The sequence below is a fragment of the Bos taurus genome, chromosome 7 (genome assembly GCF_002263795.3).
Source record: "Bos taurus isolate L1 Dominette 01449 registration number 42190680 breed Hereford chromosome 7, ARS-UCD2.0, whole genome shotgun sequence".
In the NCBI taxonomy this organism is placed as follows: Eukaryota; Metazoa; Chordata; class Mammalia; order Artiodactyla; family Bovidae; genus Bos; species Bos taurus.
The window spans coordinates 28,072,448-28,098,590 of record NC_037334.1 but is presented as its reverse complement, the minus strand read 5'-3'; the positions used below and the strand labels follow the sequence as shown (position 1 = coordinate 28,098,590).

Genomic DNA, 26,143 nt, shown 5'->3' with positions numbered 1-26,143 from the left:
ACCCTATTCACTTCAGCACTCAAGACACACACAGACTAAAAGTGAGAGGATGGAAACATATACTATATGCAACTGAAAATGATAAGATAGTGGCAGTATTTTTCTAGAAGTACTAAAAAAATAGACTTTAAAACAAATTCTGAAACAAAAGACAAAAAAGGGCATCATATAATGATAAAAGGATTAATATAAAAAGAGGATATAACACTTGTTAATATACACACTTAACACTGTAACTCCCAAATATATAAATAAAATATTAACAGACATAAAGGGAGAAATTGACAATAATGCATTGATGCATTGTTTTTGTAATGTTGGGGACTTTAATACCCTAATCATCCATACCAAAAAAAAAAAAAATCAATAAGGAAATAGTATACTTAACAGACACAATATAGCAGTTGGATTTAATAGCTACTTACAGGATAGTACATCCAAAAATAGAAGAATAATCATTATTTTCAAATCCACATGGAACCGTCTCTAGGAGAGATCACAGGCTATGCCACAAAACAAGTCTCAACAACTTTAAGAGGATAAAACATATCAAGAATTTCTTCTGACCACATTGTATGAAACTAGAAATCAATTACAGAAAGAAAAAAAGAAAACACAGAAACGTATGAAGACTAAATAGCATACGACTAAAAAAATAGGTCAATGAAGAAATCAAAGAGAAAATTAAAAAAAATATCATAAGACTGTAACTCAGATGGTAAAGAATCTACCTGCAATGCAGGAGACCTGCATTTGATCCCTGGGTTGGGAAGATCGCCTGGAGTAGGGCATGGTAACCCACTCTAGTATTCTTGCCTGGAGAATCCCCAAGCACAGAGGAGACTGGCAGGCTACAGTCCATGGGGTCTCAAAGAGTCGGACATGACTAAGCAACTCTCACACACACCATAAGACAAAGGAAAATGGAAACACAATTTTCCATCATCTACAGGACTCACAAAAATGCTAACAGGGAAATTTATAGCAATATAGGCCTATCTCAAGGAAAATGAATAATCTCAAATAAGCAATCTAATCAACCATCTTTAAGAATTAGAGAAAGAACAAAGAAAACCCAAAGGTAGGAGAAAGAAGGAAGTGATTTAAAAAGAGGAAATAAAAAAGAAAGGCAAAAAAAAAGAGAAAAGAAAAATGAAAGCAACAGTTGGTTTTGTGAAAAGATAAACTAAATTGATAAACCTTTAAGAAGGATCATCAAGAAAATAAAGAGAAGATCCAAACAAACAATACAAGAAATAAAAGAAGTAAAATAACAACCAATATCAGAGAGATGAAAAATTCATATGAGAATTCTTGTGACCCCCATGGACTGCAGCACACCAGGCTTCCCTGTCCATCACCAACTCCCAGAAATTGCTCAAACTCATGGCCATTGAGTCAATGATGCCATCCAAGCATCTCATCCTCGATCATCCCCTTCTCCTTCTGCCTTCAATCTTTCCCAGCATCAGGGTCTTTTCCAATGAGTCAGTTCTTCACATGAACAAAATAGAAATGTTAACAACAAGAGAGACAAAATGAAACCATGAGGAAATTCTAGAACTAAAAAGTACAAAATGTTAAATGAAAATTTCACTAGAGGGATTCAAATGCAGATTTGAGCAAGCAGAAGAATCTGTAAATCTGAAAACAGAACAATTGAAATCATTGAATCTGAAGAACAGAAAAAAAAATTAAAGAAAAGTGAATAGAGCCTAAGGGACCTGTTGCTATTGCTATTGCTAAGTCACTTCAGTCGTGTCCAACTCTGTGTGACCCAATAGATGGCAGCCCACCAGGCTCCCCGTCCCTGGGATTCTCCAGGCAAGAACACTGGAGTGGGTTGCCATTTCCTTCTCCAATGTATGAAAGTGAGAAGTGAAAGTGAAGTCACTCAGTCGTGTCCGACCCTCAGCGACCCCATAGACTGCAGCCTTCTAGGCTCCTCCATCCATGGGATTTTCCAGGCAAGAGTACTAGAGTGGGGTGCCATTGCCTTCTCCGAAGGGACCTGTAGGACACTACTAAATGGACTGTGGGAGTTCCAGAAGGAAAAGAGAGCCAGAAAGTGGTAGAGAGATTATTTGAAGAAATAATAGCAAAAAACTTGCCATGCTTGATAAAGATGTGTATATATATATCTTCTCTGAATCTGAAAATCTCAAAAAAACTTTAATTTTTTAAATTTTTTTAATATAAATTTATTTAATTGGAGGTTAATTACTTTACAATATTGTATTGGTTTTGCCATACATCAACATGAATCCGCCACAGGTGTATACGTGTTCCCCATCCTGAAGCCCCCTTCCTCCACCCTCCCCATACCACCCCTCTGGGTAAAAAGGAGGTTCAAAAAGGAGGGGATATATGTATACCTATGGCTGATTCATGATGAGGTTTGACAGAAAACAACTAAACTCTGTAAAGCAATTATCCGTCAATTAAAAAATAAATGTAAAAAGAGCTATAATTGATATTCTTAGAGGGTTTGAATGAGAACTGCATTTATAAAATAGCAGCCAAAAAATACACAAAGAAATGTGAATCAGATTTTCAACAGCATCACAAAAGATAGAAGATAGTAAAACTATGCTTTCTTTCAAAATTATAAGAGAAAATCTACAATTCATTCCAAAGTTCAACATCCAATCAAACTTTCAATCAAGTATGAAGATAGACTAAAGATGCATATCTCCTTTAAACATACAAGGAGTTCTTTCTCAGAAAGTTACCAAAAACTTCACTCTAGTAAAATAAGACTATAAACCAAGAAAGAAAAACTTCCTGCTATAACAAGAATTTGATTGGCTCAGCTTGTGTCAGGAATATACTTGTACTTCAACTGCCAGTGAAGCAGGAGGCAGAATCATGGTACAATTTAGCACAGACTACTTCCTGTGGATTTTTTCACTGAGAGTACAAGAGGGGAAAAAAGCATACTTTGTGGTTTAAGCAGGTCCAGCCACATTATTTTTGAAGAAAGAATTTGAATCTCACAGTGGTGATTAACTTATTCAAGGTCATATAATTTGATAGTAGTGGAGTCAGGGCTGGGATTCAGTTTTTAGTTCCTAATTCAGTCCTCTTTCAACTTTGCTAACATCAGAACATGGAATTTCATCCCTGTTGGACATTTACAGCTACCAATTAACTCTAGCCTAGCCTAATAGTAAGTACTAGTTGAGACACTAAAGAATTAAAAAACATAATACAAATTCAGGTATAACGAATATTGATTTTTCATATACACACACGCACACACAGTGATAGTGATAGTGAAGTCGCTCAGTCATGTCCGACTCTTTGAGACCCCATGGACAGTAGCCAACCAATCTTCTCCGTCCATGGCATTTTCCAGGCAAGAATACTGGCGTGGGTTGCCATTTCCTTCTCCAGGGGATCTTCCCGACCCAGGGATCAAAGCCAGGTCTCCCACATTGTAGGCAGATACTTTACTGTCTGAGCCACCAGGGAAGGCCAAATATATATATGGCAAAGACATTACTTTGCCAACAAAAGTCCATCTACTCAATGCTATGGTTTTTCCAGTAGTCATGTATGGATGTGAGAGTCAGACTATAAAGAAAGCTGAGTGCCAAAGAATTGATGGTTTTGAACTGTGGTGTTGGAGAAGACTCTTGAGAGTCCCATGGACTGCAAGGAGATCCAACCAGTCCATCCTAAAGGAGATCAGTCCTGGGTGTTCACTGGAAGGACTGATGCTGAAGCTGAAACTCCAATACTTTGGCCACCTCATGAGAAGAATTGGCTCATTGGAAAAGACCCTGATGCTGGGAGGGATTGTGGGCAGGAGGAGAAGGGGACGACAGAGGATGAGATGGCTGGATGGCATCACTGACTCAATGGACATGAGTTTGAGTAGGCTCTGGGAGTTGTTGATGGACAGGGAGGCCTGGTGTGCTGCACGGGTTGCAAAGAATCAGACACGACTGAGCGACTGAACTGAACTGAACTGAAATGTACCCATACTTCAAAACACAAAAGTTTTACTTCTCCTTGAAGCTTACAGAAATTATTCTAGTTCCTGATGATTTTCCTTTTACATTCTTCTAACAGTAAAGTAAGCACTATAAATATTAAACGTAATTACATTATTCCTTGAGTTTACCTAATTTGACCTTATATACTATACTCTTTATTGTTGGTATTCAGTCGATAACTCATGTCCGACTCTTTTGTAGCCCCATGGACTGTAACCTGCTTAAATGTTTGTCTTAAAGGGAACAGAACTTAATGTTATAAAATAGGTGACATTCATTTTTTAATTCTACAGTGAGTGTCACCTATTCCATAACATTAAATTTAGCTGAATCATACTCTATTCCCATTATGGTGATACATATTTTTGCCAGCTTCATGGCAAAAGTTTTTCTAAAGTTTCATACATAATAAAAGCTCAAAGTTTTCTGAAAGCTCCAAATGCTATTATAAACATATGGCGGCAGAAATGACTAGAGCTGCAAAGTATATTACCCTTTTCAAACTATTTATGGGTTAAAAATAGCAGAAACTGATTTCAGACAAAGCAATAATCTACCATGAACATAAGGAGAAGTAAGCGCATCCTTATATGCCAGCTTGGTAAATTATTGCTATACAGACAGACCTTCAGTCTTGGACAAGGGGGAACAAAATCAATATTAATCCAATCATACTTGTAATGGAAGGATGTGGTCATATGAAGTATTACTGGCTAGTGCAAGATCATAGTCTGAATTTGAAGACAGATGCTGTATGCTTGCTATGGAAACAATAGACCGTGACATTGTATTTGATATGGAAAAATCAATCACAGCATTAATAGCTAGAAACTGCTCCACTCTGAGGCGAGAATACAAAGTACCTCAAGTCATTGTTAAATAGAAGTTTCATGATTGTTTAACCACTTGAGAGGCCAAAGCAATTAAAATATCATCTGTCAATACTTTTCTAGTATTTGTTTTCAGAAGTAATAAATGTTTTCTCAACAACTATTGTTTTGATGTAAATGAGGACAATACAGAAAAAATAAAAAAGAACCATCAGTACCAGGTTCACATTTTCCAGAAGGAAGTGGTTTCAGATTTTATTTGGAGATGGAAAAGGCCAAAGTCCCTCCAGGCACTTTTTCTGGAATCCATCAGGTAAAACAGGGTTTACAAAGATCTGGCAGTGTGGATCGGAATTATCAAGTAACAACCAGAGGGTACAACCTTCAGGCCTCAGGGATCTGGTGTGAATTCATCTCTGGCTGTGACCACACACATGTGGTGAAGTGGCACTCCACTGGCAGGATTCAGACGTTTAATTCCCAATGGCGCATGGAGAAGTTATTGCGTAGTTTCATTGTGCTTGGAAATAGCTGGCTAATGTAGGCAAAGTGGGAGCTTACTCCAGAAAGACAGGTTGAGGTACTGAATACCTTCCCAAGGAGTCTGAATTTAAAATCTAAGGAAACAAAGTACATCTTCCCAAGATTTTAAAGAAATGAAATAATAAAATCAAATGTATATTTTAGAAAAATAGCTATGGTGGCAATATGGATGACAGATTAAAGAGGGAAGATTCTGGGAACAAGAACCATGTAGGATACTAAAAGCAATTTGCAAAGAACTTCAACAAAGGCAGTTACTAATAACAGGAGAAGGCAAAGATGGGGATGTGGAAGAGTAGACTAGAAAGAATTCATGCAGATATGAGAGGAAATAATAGAAAATGATACTGAGGTTTTTTTCTTTGTAAGCCTAGTTAGGTATTAAAGTCTTTAATAGATTTAGGAAGAAACAAGATGAGAATAATTGCAAACTGCAAACAAACCCCATATTTTAGGGCTTCAAAGTTACCTCTAATTATAATTTTCTTTGATGAACAGTGAGGGAAGAAAATAAATTTCATTTGAATTTTGCTTTAAATCCCTGCTCACCTGTTATCGGCCTTATACTTGGAAATATTACTTAACATGACTGGGAGCTTCAGCAGTTTTCAAAAATGAAATGATTTCCACCATTATTTGTGTGAAAACCAAATGACATGGACATATGACTATTTTATATTAGTAGAAGTTAAATAAACAGCATCAATACTATCAGTATTTTTGAAACTTTTAATTAGAAAGTGAAAATTATATTGAATATAACTTAAAAAATATGTAATTTTAATACCCTCTAAACATCAATAGTTTATTTTAAAGAAAATTATTTTGAAAAAGTATAGTTTTTCCTGAATGAATTAAGAAAAAGTATAGTTTTTCCTGAATGAATTCTATAAATATGCATAGAACATAAAAATGCACACAAAATAGTAATTTCACAACAGCTATTTTCTGCAGAATATAGTTTAAAGATGGAACCATTTTCCTGTTTGTGAAATTCTGTATTTCAATATATAACATGAACCTGGTTGTTTCATCTTCTTGAATACTTTTCCTTTTGCCCAGATGATCATGAAATCTTATATAAGAAACTAGATCTTAAATTTCAAGAATGTTCATGTATCTCAGGATAGTTTCTCATATTTCTCTTTCATCCTGTGTCCATGCCTTATTGTCTGTAGCAAGTCAATTAAAAAGAAAAAAGCATTTACTGTTTATTCCTCTACCTCCTTTACCTTTACATCTTTGATCAGCAACTTCTTAGACCAGGAATAAGTAGTCTTTTCCAAAAATTTTTATTGTTAAAGGAAGAGTTGTCAGTTCCCACATATAAGGTGGTATAAGACAAATATTAAACAACTATTCTTCATTCATTCACCTCTCTCATTCTCTCTGTCTATCTCTCTCTACCTTCTTTCTCAATTCTGATTTTTCTCTTGACATTGCTGAGCAGTATATTGGGTGCCACAAAGTACTTCCAGCTCTGTAGAAAATATAAATTGTCTAGATCTACAACTGCTGATGTTCCCCAAACCAAGATATATAGGTCTTAAACCTTACATTTGACATCAGGTGAAGTTTCGTAGTCGTGTCTGATTCTGCGACCCCATGGACTGTAGCCCACCAGGCTACTCAGCCCATGGGATTTTCCAGGCAAGAATACTGGAGTGGGATGCCGTTTCCTTCTCCTTTAACATCAGAGTTTGTTCTAAATTCAGCACTATTTGTCAATCTCTTTCATGTAATGTCTCCTCTTCAACATTTTTACAAATCCAAGATGTTGTTAAACCATTTCCTACCATAGAAAATGGGTATTTCCATATTTTAATGTTTTAACTTAATACATCTAATTAAATAGAACTTGCAGAAATTAATTTGGCACTCTTCAACCTTCTATGGGCTTCCCTGATAGCTCAGATGGTAAAGAATCTGCCCGTAACGTGGGAGATCGGGGTTCAATCCCTGGGTCAGGAAGATCCCTCGGAGAAGGGAATGGCAACCCACTCCAATCTTCTTGCCTGGAGAATCCCATGGACAGAGGAGCCTGGCAGGCTATAGTCCACGGGGTCGCAAAGAGTCAGACATGATGGAGCACTAACCCTTTGAGTTTCAATCCTTCTAAATCTATCTAGAGCTATACTAGTTCACATCAACGACTAAGTATAGGGCATTGACCATGCATAATACCAAGTCTTATGCATAATACTATGTAGACAGTCAAAAATAATTATTGAGAGAAGAGTGAAGTAGTTTACGTAGTTGCATAATCTTAAGTAACTTACTCTTCTTGCCTGATTTTCTTGCCTATACAGAATTTACAATTACTTTCATCTCAATGGTAATTGTGAGATTAAATGAGATAACACATATCAAGTGCCAGATACAGCATGTGTCAAAGAAAATAGTAACTACTATTGCCGAGAATGACTGAAGCACCTTAGCACTCAAAATAATACTGTACAGTAGAAAGATAATGTGAGATGCATATGTAATTTTAAATTTTCTAGTAGTTATAATTTCAAAGTTTAACAAAAGGTAAATTAACTTTAATAATATAAACTAATACAATTATGTAAAGTTTAAAAATAAAATAAAATTTAAAAATAAATAACTAAAAGTTATACAGAAAAAAAAAAGAAATTCTTTATATCAACATATAATCAAAATAAAATGTTATTAATGAGATATTTCACATTCTTGTTTTTTATAATACATCTATAGAATCCACAGTGTACTTCATATTTACAGAACATCTCAATTTAGACTAGCCATACTTCAAGTGCTAAATTGCTAAGTATAGCTAATGGTTGCTAATGGCTACACAGATCTAGATGCTTATTAACTTCAGATGTGAGTGATATGTAACTCTGGGTGAGTCATTTCTTTACAAGTGGGTTCAAAACTCCTTAAAAAAAAAAAGGAAAAAGAAAATAGCTCTATGGAATATATCATGACCAGGTTCCTGATGACCTTACTATTTTCTTTTAAAGTGTTCTTAATAAATACTATGTTTCAAGTAAATAAACAATAAGAATAATACAATTTGAATTTAGAAAAAATAATTATGATCACCTCTTTAAAAGTATGGGAAGTCAGCCCTTGTTTTAGGAAACACATATTTTTTTTTGTTGTTTTTTGGTTATAAAATTTTATTTTTTTTAATATAAATTTATTCATTTTAATTGGAGGCTAATTACTTTACAATATTGTATTGGTTTTGCCATACATCAACATGAATCCGCCACAGGTGTATAAGTGTTCCCCATCCTGAACCCCCCTCCCACCTCCCTTCCGGTACCATCCCTTTGGTTCATCCCAGTACACCAGCCCCAGGCATCCTGTATCCTGCATCGAACCTGGACTGGCGATTCGGGAAACACACATTTTGAAACTGTTAAACTTACACAGAATCCTAGAGTAAGCTTGGTTCTCACAGAAGCAAAAAGATGCACACAGCATTTAAAATGTTATTAAAATACTTTGAAGAATGTTTCTATTCCCACTGGGCTAACAATACAAAAGCCCTCCTAGGGCCCACCCTAGGTTTGCCAGCTCAATGAACCCTCTTAGGCAGTTAAAAAAAAAGAAAATCCCTTCACCTTCTCCTCTTTGCTATATGAGCTGATTTCACAGACTCTTTACATGCCTTATTTACTATTCATTTTCATCTTCGGAAGAGAAATTTGAAATATTTATTCATAGGACATTGTTCTTTTAAAATGCTTCCAAAGCCAAGGATTTCATAAATGACGGGAGGAAAAAAAAAATGTCTGCAACAGTCAGTGTAATTATCATCCTTGAAATTGCATTTTAAAATATTTTAATAATTAAAGAAGTTTTCAGAAAATATAGGCAAGAGAACTAAGAGAATAAAGGAGCTCAATAATCCAGGGTAAGTAAGCCTGCTGTGCTATGTGTGTGTACAAATACTTAATTCTTACATAAAGCCCAACAACATGAATCATGTCTGTAAAATGATAACCAAAACGACAGCCTTCACCCTGCAATCAGCTATACAGGGAAGCAGTTTCTAGCCATAGCCTGCTACTCTGAGAAACAAGTGATGGACAGCGGTCCTTTTGTCAGATTCTGACAAGTGAATCAATAAAAAGACACAGCAAAGGTTCAATCAGAACAGACACCACTAATACGGCTGGCCTTTGGGGACCCACAGAAGCGTGGAACTGCTTTTCCATGTTAATTTCTCTTCACTACCCCTTGGGGTTATCACCTTCTCTGGCCCCTGTTAATTAAAAACTGCCTCCTTCTAAAATTCCTTGGCAGGCATTTCCTTTGTGTCAGCCTATCTTGCTGACTGTTAAAAGAAACGGAGGAGGGAGTGTTTCAAAGCTGAGAATTTCATGATGCCAAAACTCTGCTCCTGTCCTCCCAAAAGACTGTGTAAAGTTCATTTTTTTCCATAGAATCCTTTATATTATAATTATGAACTAACAGAAACACACATGAATAAAGATAACACATGAATAAAGTCAAACAAAGAATAAAATTAGTTAAGTAGCTAGGCAGGTGAATCAATAGGTAGGCAGACAAACTTAGCATACTATTTTTGGAGTTAGCCTTATTTTGGAATTTCTTGATCTAAGGAATTTTAATAGTATTCACATATCTATTTGTTGATTTAGCCTGCCACTGAGTCATTGCATTCTTTTTCTTCCCATATCAGACATAAGTTTATTTCTACGTACTTGGTAATCCTACATGAATATCAAATAACTGACCTTAGGGACCAGGTTACTTCGTGTTTGTGCTGAAGTCTATCCTAAGTCGCTTCAGTCGTGTCCGACTCTGTGGGACCCCATAGACGGCAGCCCACCAGGCTCCTCCGTCCCTGGGATTCTCCAGGCAAGAACACTGGAGTGGGTTGCCATTGCCTTCTCCAACGCATGAAAGTGAAAAGTTAAAGTGAAATCGCTCAGTCGTGTCCGACTCTTAGTGACCCCATGGACTGCAGCCCACCAGGTTCCTCCATCCATGGGATTTTCCAGGCAAGAGTACTGGAGTGGGGTGCCATTGCCTTCTCCGCTGAAGTCTATAAGGTTATCTATTTCACCATGACTTCTCCAACATCGTATATTATTATTTATTTTAATATTCTACAGGTTGTGGCTTATAGGACTTTACTTAGGATCAGTGCTTTTAATCCAGTCATGTTATTTCTACCAGATATAAGATTCCATTTTGCTATCATTACCTAGGATAAACTACAGCCTCCATCCTGAACAACACTAGAATATAGCAAGCCATCACTTCTCTATGTTGTTCTAGTCTCCTCTGCAATCAACCACCATTCTAGAGTTATTTGGATTTTTATTCTAAATTATTATTGTGTTTCCCATTACTTATCAATATTTTTAAAATATATTTATATGTTTTCTGTGTTTTTACTTTAACACTATTCTTTGATTTCTCGTCCCTGAGTTTTCATTGTTATTATTAAAATTCTATTGCAGTATTTATCAAAAAGAGATTGTGACTGGTAAACTTACTGAATCTCTGGATACCCAAAAAGGACTTCATTTTCATCTCACAAGTAAGTGTTTATTAGACAATATATAAAGTATGGATTAAGAATATCTTTTGTGAGGTGATGATAACAAGATGGTAGACTAGGAAGTTCCAGGTTCTCACTCCACTATGCAAACATGTAAACAACCCACTGACTAAAATTACCTTCTGGAAACTCTAGAAACATGTTAAAGATTTGTAGCAACCAAGCAAACAGCCAATCAAGAAAAAGCCACACCAAAATGATAGAAAATTTCATGGTGCTCTTGCTTGTCCTTACTTCATTCCCTCCCCATAGTGGCGTGACGTGATCGGGAGAAAACTGCTCAATTCCAAGTTCCTACTCATGGACTAGAAGGATAAATGTGGAACATGGTTGCAACATTCTGGCCTTTCTGTGGGCTATCTGAGGGACTGATTTTTTATTGTTTGACCCAGACCTCAGATAGAAATGGCAGCATAGGCTTCATCTCAGGATGGAAGCCATGGAAAGCTGGGGAAGTTACCATGATACATGAAAACTGCAAGGCTGCTGTTAGAGACCTGGGTTGGGCCTGGTTGTACCTAGTGCTTAAAAGACATTTAAATAATTATTCGGACAATTGTTCTGGAGGCACCTTTTGATCCTTCTTATTTCCTTTTAATTCTGCTGAATCAAAGAAGACTCAGTGGTCATCTCAGGCTCCCCTGTTCCAGAGGCCATTTGTACTCTTGTAAAGACTCCCATAGAGTTGCTGGATGCTATACAAGTCTGAGTCTTCGTAGGGTTACGGTCAAGAAGCAGATCTTGAGTCCTTTCTGCCACAGAGTCCCAACATTATGGAGTTAACCCCATTTCCTCAAATCACTCCCTTCCCAACCACCTGCTAGGATATCCACTCCAAGAAAAAGTAGCATCGGGACCTCTTACAGGCTCTCTGCTTTGTCTGATCCGGATGCTTTACTCTCTTACTTTCCCTCTTCATATATCATCTAATTCTTACTTTAAGAAGGAAATATAAGTGCTCATTTTAAGAGGGAAAAGTAATAAAGTGTTATGTCATCCACTGCTTTTTTACTACTACATATATGTTTAATTTTCATTAAATGCTATGTTCTTAGTACAGCAGACTTTTGGATTCTGATATCAAAGATGATTTTGATGTCTTACTTTTGGAATGTAGAATGCTTCTCTCAAATTTCTAAATCTTATGACTGAAAAGTATGGATTGCAAGACTATTTTTGTTTCTCTACCCTGATACACTAAAAAGAGGAGCAAAAAAAGACTCTCCTGAAATTTAAAGTTGAGCTAGAGCAATGACTGATTTGTTTTCAACCACACCAGTCTTTTTTCTGAGGACTTTGTGTAGAGAAAGCTGTTACTGATCCATGACTATTGAGAGAGAAGACATGGGAGAAAACACATAATAAAAATAATGGTCAGTTTTGTACATAGCAGAACAACTCATTCATTGTGATCTATTGAAAGTCAGAGCTCCACACAAGGGTTTGTAAAATAAAATTAGAAAAAAAACAAATAATGATCAACTACATGAGGGCATTTCCCCTCAATGTACAGATAGATGATAAACAGATCAATCAATCAATTATTCGATAGAGAGATGAGATAGCTCCAACACTTTGGCCACCTGATGTGAAGAGCCAGCTCATTGGAAAAGACCCTGATGCTGGGAAAGATTGAAGGCAGGAGGAGAAGGGAACGACAGAGGATGAGATGGTTGGATGGCATCACCGACTTGATGGACTTGAGTTTGAGCAAACTCCAAGAGATGGTGAAGGACAGAGAAGCCTGGCATACTGCACTCCATGGGATCTCAAAGAGTCAGACATGACTGACTAAACAACAATTGATAATAGCCAAAATTGGATGTCTAATCTTAACACACATAAACCTTTACCATCAGATTTTTGTATGCTTATGTAAACTATCTTCCCACTCTTAATGAATTGGAGCTTTGTGCAGCCTTTTCTTCAGTCCTAGATCTGATATTCAGATAGTGTTTTACTGAATAGCATTGTGAACTTGGCAGGTCTTAGTGGCCAGACATGATGGTGGTAGGGGACAGGTATAATAAACTGGAATGAAATACAGAGTCTTCCCCAAGAAAATATGGTGCCTCAAGAAGCACAGGAATTAGGAGAGGCAAACCCTTTAAGGCAGAGTCCAGACTGACTAAATTCAAAGTTCAAATCCAAAGGGCAGCAGCAATGCCAGAAATAGGAGTTAGAGCTGAGCTAGGATATGGGCAGAAACTAGATGGAAAGCTACCATCATTACTTCCTAAAGATGATCTCTGGGTAAGCTAACTGTAAGTTCTGATTTATATTTCTTGACTGTTATTTTAATATGATTATTAATGGTACCCTTTTGCTCTCAAAGTGCTCTGGTTTAGGGAAATCTTGGCAGCTTGGCCTTTCTCAGTGGCACTAGTAGTAAAGAATCCATCTGACAATGCAGGAGATTTAAGAGATGCAACCTCAATCCCTGGGTCAGGAAGATCTCCTGGAGAAGGGCAAGGCAATCCATTCCAGTATTCTTGCCGGAGAATTCCACGGACAGAGGGGCCTGGTGGGCTACAGTCCATAGGGTCTCAGAGTTGGACAAGACTGAAATGACTCAGCACACACCTGGTTTAGAAAAAAACTGTATGTACCTTACCCCTTGTTGACTGGAAGTCATGTTGGAACATCTACAAAAATTCTAATTGATTCTATAGGTTAAGAAGGCAAGCTCATTAACATGACTTAAGGTGCATAACCATGTTAGACTCCCAGGTAATATTAAAATTAACTACTGGAATAGATGTGAAAGCAGGCAAACAGTAACACAAATAACACAATTATTTGCATTTATACTAGAGAAGTTACTGTGGTCCCTACTCAGCTACTTGTCAGCACCTCTCTCATTTACCAAGTTATCTGTGGGCATACCTGTCTGTACTACTACATGATTCTTGAGGTCCGTTATGCAACCTTGTTCACCTTTGTCTCTCTCAATACTCAGCGTTAAAATTTGTATTCGGAAACAGTTACAAAAGTTTATCACAATTATTGGCAAAAATCTGTAAGTGATCCAGGTTTTTAGTCAAAGTAGCTAGTAAGTATCTTAATCCTTTGTATTCATACATAACTGTGATAGAAAAATTATAAATAGCTTACAGGCACTGTTTAGAAGATGGTATTATTGATTTTTTTTATAGATGAGGAAACTGAGGCATAAAGAAGTTACATGATTTTTCTCATGACAACCCAGCTATCTACTGATAGATCTCAGATCTGATCCCCAAATAATCTGTTGTAAAGTTAAATTGTCATCTAATGCACTGCCAATAGATATTGGGATATTCACAGATACAATGTTTATTTCTGCTTTGGGAAATCTAAGGATTAATTTCATACTCTCTCAATCCACCAGCTTTAGTATCCATACTCTTTCTACTCATGAAATTTCTGTTAGGCTGTCTTCCTTAAGGCACTGTGTCTTCAAAGAGCATTTTACAATTAAATAACAGTAAGTCATACATTCATGATTGTGTAAAATGTCACAAATTAAAAAAAGACAATTTGTTGATTTTACTATTTCATCCCAACATATGAGTCCTATAGGACTCTCTCCAAATATTTCTATGAATATAAACCTCTTGAGTAGAAACACACAAAGCACTGTGTTCTTATAAACTCTTTGTTATCTGTGTGTTATTAAATCCTTACATACTGGATGATATTCTTAGTGAACCAATCATTTAAGAACAATAACAACAAAAGCCATAGTTTAGCTTATCAATAAAATAACACCTTGAATATTTACTTTAATAAAGAATCATACTAGATATTTGATTCTAAAACATACATGTATGTAAAATAAAAGTAATGAACTTGGGCTTAAAGGAGTAGCTATAACCATTACTGAATATAAGCTATATTTAATCAGCATAGTTTTATCTTCTCTAATTTTTGGTTATGAAATTAATGAGTGAATGAATAAAAATAAACAAATCATAAATAAATTCTCACTTGACTGGAGGCTATAAAAATTTGAAACATAAGTTACCGTAGTACCTTCTCTTTGAAAATTATATCACACAACAAATGACCTTATTACAGTACAAAATTCTAGAAGCCTTGTGTTGTGTGTGTAGACTTATGTGTGTGTCTGGATGTCAAGCATGGGGCACTAGCTTGTTGATTAACAGTATCTCTTTTTAAAACATATATTCAATTAGATTTAAATAACATTGGATCAGACCGCCAATTCAGTGTATTTTAACAAGCACCTAGTCAGTTTAGCAAAATTAAGCAATCAGTTAAATGTCAGTCAATTTAGACAGTACTTCTGGTAAACTTCTCCCAATCCTATACTATTTCTGGATTCCTGGTAGACGTGTATGAAATACGGTCTAATTACTAATTTAGTAGGAAAGTTTCTCAGGAAATCTACCTGTGTAGAAACTCATTTTTCAAGTACATATTGGATGCAATTTTATTTAACCCTTCTAGATCAGTTGGCATTAAACATTTAGTATATCAATACTATTTAAAAAGTTAGAAAAAAATTTAAATCAGGAAAAAATAATACCACAAATTTCCCTTTGTTCTGAATATGAATATCTAGTCTTTTAAATGTCTAATGAAAATATGAAAATCAAAGATTAAAAGGAAACACTTTCATAAACAACATATCACAGAGACCAAGTCAAACCTTTGATGTACTTCAATTCACCCCAAGAACAGTGAATCATTTTTGACACAAACAAATGTACAGAAGACTATTTTTAATCAGAAAACCTTTACCTGTAGGAAAATAAAGCATACTGTTTAACTTTCATGTATTTAGAATTATTAGAATGCCAAAAAGAATTGTGTTGTCTTTGCTAAAGTTTCATATATTTTTAGGCAGAATGCAAAAACAAAATTCATTTGTCCTCCTAAGACAACTAGGTTCTTTGTCTAATTTCCATTTGTTTCTTTGGCAGCTAAAACACCTTGAAATTACCTTCGCCAGCATGGAAGAATGATTTTTTTTTTCCCTACCTCTAGCTGTCATAGTGATTAGAATTTTAATTAGCAAAGTAGAGTGCAGAGAGGAAAATGACTGAAAAAAAAAAGCACACAAAAGATTCTCAATTGGAAGAGAAACAAAGGGGCAACTGAAGCTGCCTCACAGCTTGAATGCTTCACCTGTGATTTCCCCCCATTCCTGGATGCTCTGACTTAGCACACGGCTGTCTACCCACATACCAGCATGGGGTGGCCAGGGCACTACTCAAAGTTATTCCTAGTTGTCACTCAAAGTAAAGCAAAACTCTTAAAGCACTGGAGTGGCTCTGTTTCAATGCCAATGTCAGCCTCTTTAATTTACTCTGAGAAACCTACTGCCGATTATAAGTCCAACCACAAAAGGCAGAATCCATTAAATATTCAAAAACTAAACACTCTTAGGCTGGCGATAACACTCTCGTGCTTCAGAGGCATTCATTCCTTTGTATGCAGGTGAGGCACAGCAGGCATCTTTCATCAAGAAGTCACTCAAGAAACATAGAAACTATACTAGTTGTTCATTATGCCATTAATTAGCAAAGGGTCAGAATATTTCTGAAAAATCTAAGACAATCTCAGTTCAGTCACTCAGTCATATCCGATTATTTGTGACCCCATGGACTACAGCATGCCAGGCTTCCCTGTCCATCACCAACTCCTGGAGCTTGCTCAAACTCATGTCATCGAGTCGGTAATGCCATCCAACCATTTCATCCTCTGTCATCCCTTTCTCCTCCTGCCTTCAATCTTTCAACAGGGTCTTTTCCAATGAGTCAGTTCTTTGCATCAGCTGGCCAAAGTATTGGAGTTTCAGCTTCAGCCTCAGTCCTTCCAATGAATATTCAGGACTGATTTCCTTTAGGATGGACTGGTTGGATCTTGCAGTCCAAGGGACTATCAAGAGGCTTCTCTAGCACCACAGTTCAAAAGCATAAATTCTTTGGTGCTCAGCTTTCTTTATGGTCCAACTCTCACAACCATACATGACTACTGGAAAAACCATAGTTTTGACTAGACGGACCTTTATCGGCAAAGTAATGTCTCTGCTTTTTAATATGCTGTCTAGGTTGGTCATAGCTTTTCTTCCAAGGAGCAAGCGTCTCTTAATTTCATGGCTGCAGTCACCACCTACAGTGATTTTGGAGCCCAAGAAAATAAAATCTGTCACTGTTTCCCTTATTCCCCCATCTGTTTGCCATGAAGTGATGGGACCAGATGCCATGATTTTGGTTTTTTGAATGATGAGTTTTAAGTCAGTTTTTTCACTCTCCTCTATCACTTTCATCAAGTGGTCTAAACTAACATCACAAAAGTTACATCTACCATCTATATTACTGCAGTAATATTGTATGCGTGTGTATATATAAATATGTACTGGGTGATGTATAAATGTAATGGAAGTAGCTATGGAAAGCCATCGAGTATCAAGGTCCTGTGGCTTTAGAGGGCTTCTCTGGTGACTCAGATATTTAAGAATATACCTGCAATGCAGGAGACTCAGGTTCGATCGTTGGGTTGGGAAGAGAGTCACTTGATCTAACTTTGATGGGCTCTCTTAGTGCTTGCCACTTAACCTTGGGAAGCTTTTTAAGCTGTCAACTTCAGTCTGTCATTTATTTGAAGTTGGGAACATAATATATATGTCATGCAGATAATGTGAAGAATGAGTGAGACAATGGACATATAGTTATAATAATAGTAATAAATGTACACAAATAGCTGATAGTTATTTGTAATATTATAAGTAATGTCATAACTTCTATGCACAAACATGAGAAAAATTTAAATTGAATTATAAAAGATTTTGATGGGCAAAAATGAGGCTGATAATTTCAGAAATAAGCAAAACCACAAATGAGCAAGGCATAACTTGAGGGAGATGAGTAATGAGAAATTTAAGAATCATAATAATCAATAGCTGAAAGAGAAATGTGATACAGTCGGCTAGGATAAGAATGTCCTATACCCTGAATTTTATACCAGGGTTCTTGGGACTCCACCCTGTGGGCAGTAGAATGATTTGAGGGAAGGCATGCCATGAATAGTCCAATGTCTCAGTGATAGTATCTGATATCAATACTATTGGACTGATATGGACTGATATCAATACAGTCCATTTGTGTTATGGACTGAAGGCAGGAAAAACCAGTTAATCATCAAAATGAGACAAAATGGATCTCTGATGTTAGTGACTGGCATAAAAGGAAGGAAAAAGATAGGAGTGCTGTAACCAAAAAAACAGAATTTAACATCATAATGTAGGGTGACAGAACAAAGGAGATGAGAAGTCAATGATAACTATAACATTTCAACTCCAGGATTATTGAAAAAGTGAGGCTATTTGCAGACACAAGGGTTATTGTGGTTTTCAAAATAGAAACAGAAAAATTTAAGGAAAGGACCAAAAGTTTTTGAGTTTACATTTGCAAGAATAGAAAAATACTAAAAGCACTTAATGAATATTGTTCAAACAAGCTGCTGACAGAGAGAATATAAGTTGCCCTTAGAAATTTAATGATTTCATTTGTGCCATTTAAAACCTATTTTATTGAATTCATTTTAATTGATTATTAAGGACCACTTAAGGCACTGGGGAAATTTCGCTTAATTTTCTAGTTGTATAATGTGTAATAGTTCATTATTGTTAAGATAACACCAATATATTTAAGTAGGTTTTATATTGACAGCAGGATTAACTTGAAATTGATGTATTTAGGATGTTATAAAATACCATATATTTATTCTCTATCACAAAATATTGAATTAAATATAGATGTGTTGCAAGCAAAGACCAATTCACAACTGCCTATCCAAAGTATGTTATTTTCTAAGTAAGAGTGATTTAAATTCCATTTCATATACAATTTTTGTTTCAGTCAAAATCCAGGCTTAAGAGTTAAAATCAGAAGGCTTCCAACAAATGGATCATTGTCCAAGCTCTGCTAAATGCACTCCTGGTGTAACAAATTGGTTTGCTGACCTTTTGTCTACTAACATAACACATGACATATTTGTAATTTATGGAAATCAATCCATAAAGAATTTTTAGTTTCATGTAATTATAGACCAGTGCAAGATCTAAATAAAGGTGAAGAAAAGGTCTTTAGGAAAGTAATGGTACACTGTTGATAAAACTAAAAAGCAAAGTTCAAAGCACTGATCCATGCAATGCATCTTTAAATACTGGTAAAAGGCCAATAATTATAGCTAAAAGTTAGTTACCAGCTGTGTTTTACTGCATACATTTTAAGGCACCATTGAAACTGCAACCCTATACTCAAGAATGTGGGGGAAAAAATCACACAAGACCAAATCTATCACCTAGTTACACATTTTAATAGTGCTTGGCAATTTCCATCTGCTTTTCTGAAAGGCTGTCTTTATCAGGTAGTCATCAACTCATTTATACTGTCTCTTCTGAGATATCCTATCCGTCAGCCCAGCCTCCACCTGGGTGAATAGTGCCAGCTCTGCTCTCAGCAGACCTCAGTTCAAAGCCTGGCTCTGTCACATAATAAAAGTGCCACAGTTTGTAAGTTACTCAAGCTCTCTTGTGTACATTAAGATTTTCAAGTGTTTTGAGAATTAAATGAAGTAAGTTTAAAGTGCTTTGATTGGTACCTGATATAAACTAAGTTCTCAGTAAATGTTTCATGTTTCATTATCATTTTCACCATCACCACCATCACCATCATTTATTTTAGAGAGAGAAAACATGTCAGTGTGTATCCCTTTTCTTTCTGTTCTCCCATTGTTTCCTATGCAGTTAACTTCCCTACACTACTGGTTCTACACCCAAACTGTTAGGCAGTCTCTGGAAAGCCAGATTTTGTGTCCATAGTGTGGCAGAAAGAGACATGTTACACTTCTTCTAGTTCATAAGAAATGCCAGCTCCTTTTCTACTCATGGACCATCATATACATTGCTCCTTATGTCTAGAAAATTTATCTTTGCTTGGCTAAATTTTATTCATATCCATGTATGAGCCATTAGTTCAGTTCATTTCAATTCAGTCGCTCAACTGTGTCTGACTCTGCGATGCCATGGACTGCAGCATGCCATGCCTCCCTGTCCATCACCAACTCCCGGAGCTTGCTCAAACTCATGTCCATCCAGTCGGTGATGCTGTCCAAACATTTCATCCTGCATCCCTTTCTCCTCCTGCCTTCAATCTTTCCCAACATCAAGGTCTTTTCCAATGAGTCAGTACTTCACATCAGGTTACCAAAGTATTGGAGCCTCAGCTTCAGCATCAATCCTTCCATTGAATATTCAGGGCCAACCTCCATTAGGTTTGACTAGTTTGATCTCCTTGCAATCCAAGGGACTCTCAAGAGTCTCTTCCAACACAGAGTTTTAAAAGCATCAAATCTTCAGCACTCAGCTTTCTTTACGGTCCAACTCTCACAACCATACATGACTACTAGGAAAACCATAGTTTTGACTAGATGGACCTTTGTCAGCAAAGTAATGTCTCTGCTTTTTATCATACTGTCTAAGATGATCATAGCTTTTCTTCCAAGGAGCAAGTGCCTCTTAATTTCATGGCTTCAGTCACCATCTGCACTGATTTTGGAGCCCCCCAAAATAAAGTCCGTCACTGTTTCCCTTATTTCCCCCATCTATTTGCCATGAAGTGATGGGACCAGAAGCAATGATCTTGATTGTTTGAATGTTGAGTTTTAAGCCAATTTTTCACTCTCCTCTTTCACTTTCATCAAGAGGCTCTTTAGTTGTTCTTCGTTTTCTGCCACAAGGGTGGTGTCATCTGCATATCAGAGGTTATTGATATATCTCCTGGCAATCTGGATTCCAGTTTGTGCTTCATCCAGCTCAGCATTTCACATGATGTACTCTGCATATAAGTTAAATAAGCAGGGTGACAATATACAGCCTTGACATACTCTTTTACCAATTTGGAACAGGTCTGTTGTTCCATGTGCAGTTCTAACTGTTGCTTCTTGACCTGCATACAGATTTCTCAGGAGGCAGGTAAGATGGTCTTGTATTCCCATTTCTTGAAGAATTTTCTAGTTTGTTGTGATCCACACAATCAAAGAATTTAGCATAGTCAATGCTTTTTTGATGATCCAACGGATGTTGGCAATTTGATCTCTGGTTCCTCTGCCTTTTCTAAATCCAGCTTGAACATCTGGAAGTTCTCAGTTCATGTACTATTGAAGCCTCACTTGGAGAATTTTGAGCATTACTTTGCTAGCATGTGAGATGAATGTAATTCTGTGGTAGTTTGAGCATTCTTTGGCGTTGCCTTTCTTTGGGATTGGAATGAAAGCTGACCTTTTCCAGTCCTGTGGCCACTGCTGAGATTTCCAAATTTGCTGGCATACTGAGGGCAGCACTTTAACAGAATCATATTTTAGGATTTGAAATAGCTCAACTAGAATTCCAACACCTCCACTATTTCTGTTCATAGTGATTCTTCCTAAGGCCCACTTGACTTCACATTCCAAGAGGTGAGTGATCTAATAACCATTATGGTTATTTGGATCATTAAGATCTTTTTTTGTATAGTTCTTCTGTATATTCTTGCCACCTCTTCTTAATATCTTCTGCTTCTGTTAGGTCCATACCATTTCTGTCCCTTATTGTGACCATTTTTGCGTGAAAAGTTCCCTTGGTATTCTAATTTTCTTGAAGCGATCTCTAGTCTTTCCCATTCTATTATTTTCCTCTATTTATTTGCATTGGACACTGAGGAAGGCTTTCTTATCTCTCCTTGCTATTGTTTGCAACTCTGTCTTCAAATTGGTATATCTTTCTTTTTCGTCTTTGCCTTTAGCTTCTCTTCTTTTCTCACCTATTTGTAAGGCATCCTCAGACAACTATTTCACTTTTTTGCATTTCTTTTTCTTGGTGATGATCTTGATCACTGCCTCCTGTATGATGTTGCGAACTTCCGACTGTAATTCTTCAGACACTCTGTCTATCAAATCTAATCTCTTGAATCTATTTGTCACTTCCACTGTATAATCATAAAGAATTTGATTTAGGTCATACCTGAATGATCTAGTGGTTTTCTCTACTTACTTCAAGTTAAGTCTGAATTTGGCAATAAGGGGTCCATGAGCTGACCAGTCTTGTTTTTGCTGACTGGATAGAGCTTCTCCATCTTTGGCTGCAAAGAATATAATCAATCTGATTCCAGTATTGACCATCTGGTAATGTTCACATGTGGAGTCTTCTCTTGTGTTGTTGGAAGAGGGTGTTTTGCTATGACAAGTGTGTTGTCTTGGCAAAACTCTGTTAGCCTTTGCCCTACTTCATTTTGTACCCCAAGGCCAAACTTGCCTGTTACTCCAGCTATCTCTTGACTTCCTACTTTTGCATTCCAGTCCCCTATAATGAAAAGGACATCTTTTTTGATTGTTAGTTCTCAAAGGTCTTGTATGTCTTCATTGAAATGTTCAACTTCAGCTTCTTCAGCATTACTGGTTAGGGCATAGACTTGGATTACTATGATATTGAATGGTTTGTCTTGGAAACATAGATCATTCTATCATTTTTGAGATTGCATCCCAAGTACTGCATTTCAGACTCTTTTGTTGACTATGATGGTCACTCCCATTTCTTCTAAGGGATTCTTGCCCACAGTTGTAGATATAATGATCATCTAAATTAAATTCACCCATTCCAGCCCATTTTAGTTCACTGATTCCTAAAACGTTGATGTTCACTCTTGCCATCTCCTGTTTGATCACTTCTAATTTACCTTGATTGATGGACCTAATATTCCAGGTGCCTATGCAATATTGTTCTTTACAGCATCAGATTTTACCTCCATCACCAGTCACATCCACAACTGGGCATTGTTTTTGCTTTGGCTCTGTCTCTTCATTTTTTTCTGGAGTTATTTCTCTACTCTTCTCTGGTAGCATATTGGGTACCTACTGACCTGGAGAGCTTATTTTGCTGTGTCATATCTTTTTGCTTTTTCATATTGCTATATCCCTAGCATGCAGCATAACACCTAGCAGACAGTAGGTGTTTTTAGAGTGACTATTTTGCAGCGTTGTTGTGAATATTAAATGTTAAAATTCTTGCCACAGTTCAACATACATTAGGTACCCAGCCCTTCTCTCCTAATACCAGAACTTAGTATGTACTTAGGCACAAGGTATCCTCATTTTCTCAGACTCATTCTCAGGAATCCTTCCTGTTACCAATTTGGCATCTATTTGTGAAATGCATTCCAACACATAATTCCTTTTATTCACTAACCATAACTTTAGCCTTTTTTGTCCTACTCAATAAAGTATGTGAAAATAGAAATAAATAAGAGCAATTCCAAAATTAGGGATACTCTAATTTGTACAAAGTATTATATCTTAGCATGTTGTGGATTGAATGTCTGTGTACCTTCTCCTCAAATTTAAAATACTGAAGCCCTAATCCCGTGTGATAGTATTTGGAGGTAAGACCTTTGGGAGATAGTGAGGTTTAGATGAGGCCCTGAGGATGGACTTCATGGAAAGAGGACAAGAGACCAGAGTTCTCTCTCTTCCCACCACATGAGACACAGTGAGAAGGCAGCCGTCTGCAACCCAGGAAGAGAGTTCTCACCAGGAAGTGCATATGCCAGTGCCTCAATTTAGACATCCATCCTCCAGAACTGTGAGAAATAAACGTCTTCTTGTTTAAGCCTTCCAGTCTAAAGTATTTTGCTATAGCAGTCCGAGCTAATACAGTATGTATTAGATAGCCTAGCTAAAAACAAACAAACAAAATTCTCACTCTGACTATGTGAAATCAAATTACCTCCATTCCAGGTAATCTTTATTGAGACCTGAATTGATGAAACAGGCATCATCTACATTTCTGATCATTGTTGTTAACCAAAAGAACTCTGAAGGGTCCCATGTTGGCACTAAATGATCTACCCCAAAAGCAACACTGTCACTTCCACTCACAAACTATTGAACAGAATAGTCACATGACCCCATTCATTCAATCACATGTGAGTCCAAATTTCAATATGTGAAGTACTATAGTAAATATAAATATTCTCTAAAAAAGTGATATATCAATATTGCTATGATCCTGAAAATGCTCTAAATTTTTCCCTTTCTCCCTATACTCCTAAATCAAAACTAACTGTGACTATAAAAATTTTCTGAGCAAAATCTCAGATAAAATCAGGCAGGTAGAATAAAGGAAGGAAGGAGGGAGGGAGAGAAGGAAAGGAGGAGGGAGAATAAAGATAAAAAGAATAATAGAAAGAAGGAGAGAGATGGAAGGAAGCATAGAGAAAATGAGAGAAATAAAACTGAATGGAAGGAAGGAAGGTAGGAGGACACGAAGGGAATAAAAGAGAAAGAAATACTAAGCCAGGAACATAGCCTCATGAAATAACCAATGTTCCTACCTAGATTTTAGGATAACTGGTTCCCAAGAAAATTATCAGAGACATCCAAAATTAATGATGCCATGATATTTAGGATTGCTTCTAAGGAAATTAGAACTCCATGTTCTTTCTAAGATTAGCTCTTGGTGATGATACACTCAAACTGGATAGTTTCAGATAGTTTAATAAAGGAACTATTAACAAAGATGTAGGCCGATTTGGAAGGAAATAAATAGCAGTGCAGACCCTGAGGCCTGCATACTAAAATCATTGAGCTCCCCTAGGCATGAACAGACAAGAAGAGGGAACAGCTAACCACGAGATATCACCTCACACCTGTCAGAATGACTATCATCAAAAAGTCTGCAAATAACAAATGTTTGCAAGGATATGGAAAAAAGAGAACCCTCATACAATGCAGATAGGAATGTGAAGTGGTACACCCACTGTAGAAAAGAGTAATTGAAGTTCTTCAAAAAACTAAAAATAGAACTAACCATACGATCCAGCAATTCCACTCATGGGTATACACCCAGAAAAAAAAATGAAAACAATAATTTGAAAGGATACAATACACCCAGAAAAAAAATGAAAACAATAATTTGAAAGGATACATGCACCCCAATTTTCACAGCAGCAGTATTTATAATAGCCAAGACATGGAAGCAACCCAAGTTACCATAAACAGGCAACTAGATTATATGCCTAAGAATATATGCCTACAACGGAATATTACTCAGCCAGAAAAAGGATGAAATACTGACATTTGCAGCAACATGGATGGACCTAGAGAATGTGACATTTAGTCAAATAAATTAGACAAAGAAAGACAAATACTGTATGATGTCACTCATATGTGAAATCTAAAAAATAATACAAGTGAATGTATATACAAAACAGAAACAGCCCCACAGATATGGAAAGCAAACTTGTGGTTATCAAAGGGGAAAGGGAAGGAGGAGTAATAAATTAAAGATATGAGATTTTCAGTTTCAAATTACAATATGTAAAATAGATATACAACAAGGATATATTGTATAGCACAAGAAATTATGCCCTTTATCTGGTAATCACCTACAATGCAGTCTAATCTGCAAAAATACTGAATCACTATGCAATATACCTGAAACTAACACTGCATTTTCAAATCAACTATCAGATCAGATCAGATCAGTCGCTCCTGAGTCGTGTCCGACTCTTTGCGACCCCATGAATCGCAGCACGCCAGGCCTCCCTGTCCATCACTAACTCCCAGAGTTCACTGAGACTCACATCCATCAAGTCAGTGATGCCATCCAGCCATCTCATCCTCTGTCGTCCCCTTCTCCTCCTGCCCCCAATCCCTCCCAGCATCAGAGTCTTTTCCAATGAGTCAACTCTTCGCATGAGGTGGCCAAAGTACTGGAGTTTCAGCTTTAGCATCATTCCTTCCAAAGAAATCCCAGGGCTGATCTCCTTCAGAATGGACTGGTTGGATCTCCTTGCAGTCCAAGGGACTCTCAAGAGTCTTCTCCAACACCCCAGTTCAAAACCATCAATTCTTCGGTGCTCAGCCTTCTTCACAGTCCAACTCTCACATCCATACATGACCACTAGAAAAACCATAGCCTTGACTAGACGGACCTTTGTTGGCAAAGTAATGTCTCTGCTTTAGAATATGCTGTCTAGGTTGGTCATAACTTTCCTCCTAAGGAGTAAGCATCTTTTAATTTCATGGCTGCAATCACCATCTGCAGTGATTATGGAGCCCAGAAAAATAAAGTCTGACACTGTTTCCACTGTTTCCCCATCTATTTCCCATGAATTGATGGGACCAAATGCCATGATCTTCGTTTTCTGAATGTT

General features: G+C 36.8%; 1 long non-coding RNA gene across 1 annotated transcript in view; it reads left to right on the top strand.

Moving 5' to 3' along the window:
- Positions 1-26,143, top strand: part of LOC132345723 (uncharacterized) — a 91,824-nt gene that overhangs the window by 45,228 nt on the left and 20,453 nt on the right. The window contains exon 3 of the long non-coding RNA XR_009495219.1: positions 10,843-10,922. This is a non-coding gene — a long non-coding RNA (uncharacterized lncRNA). The remainder of the gene's footprint in view (positions 1-10,842; positions 10,923-26,143) is intronic.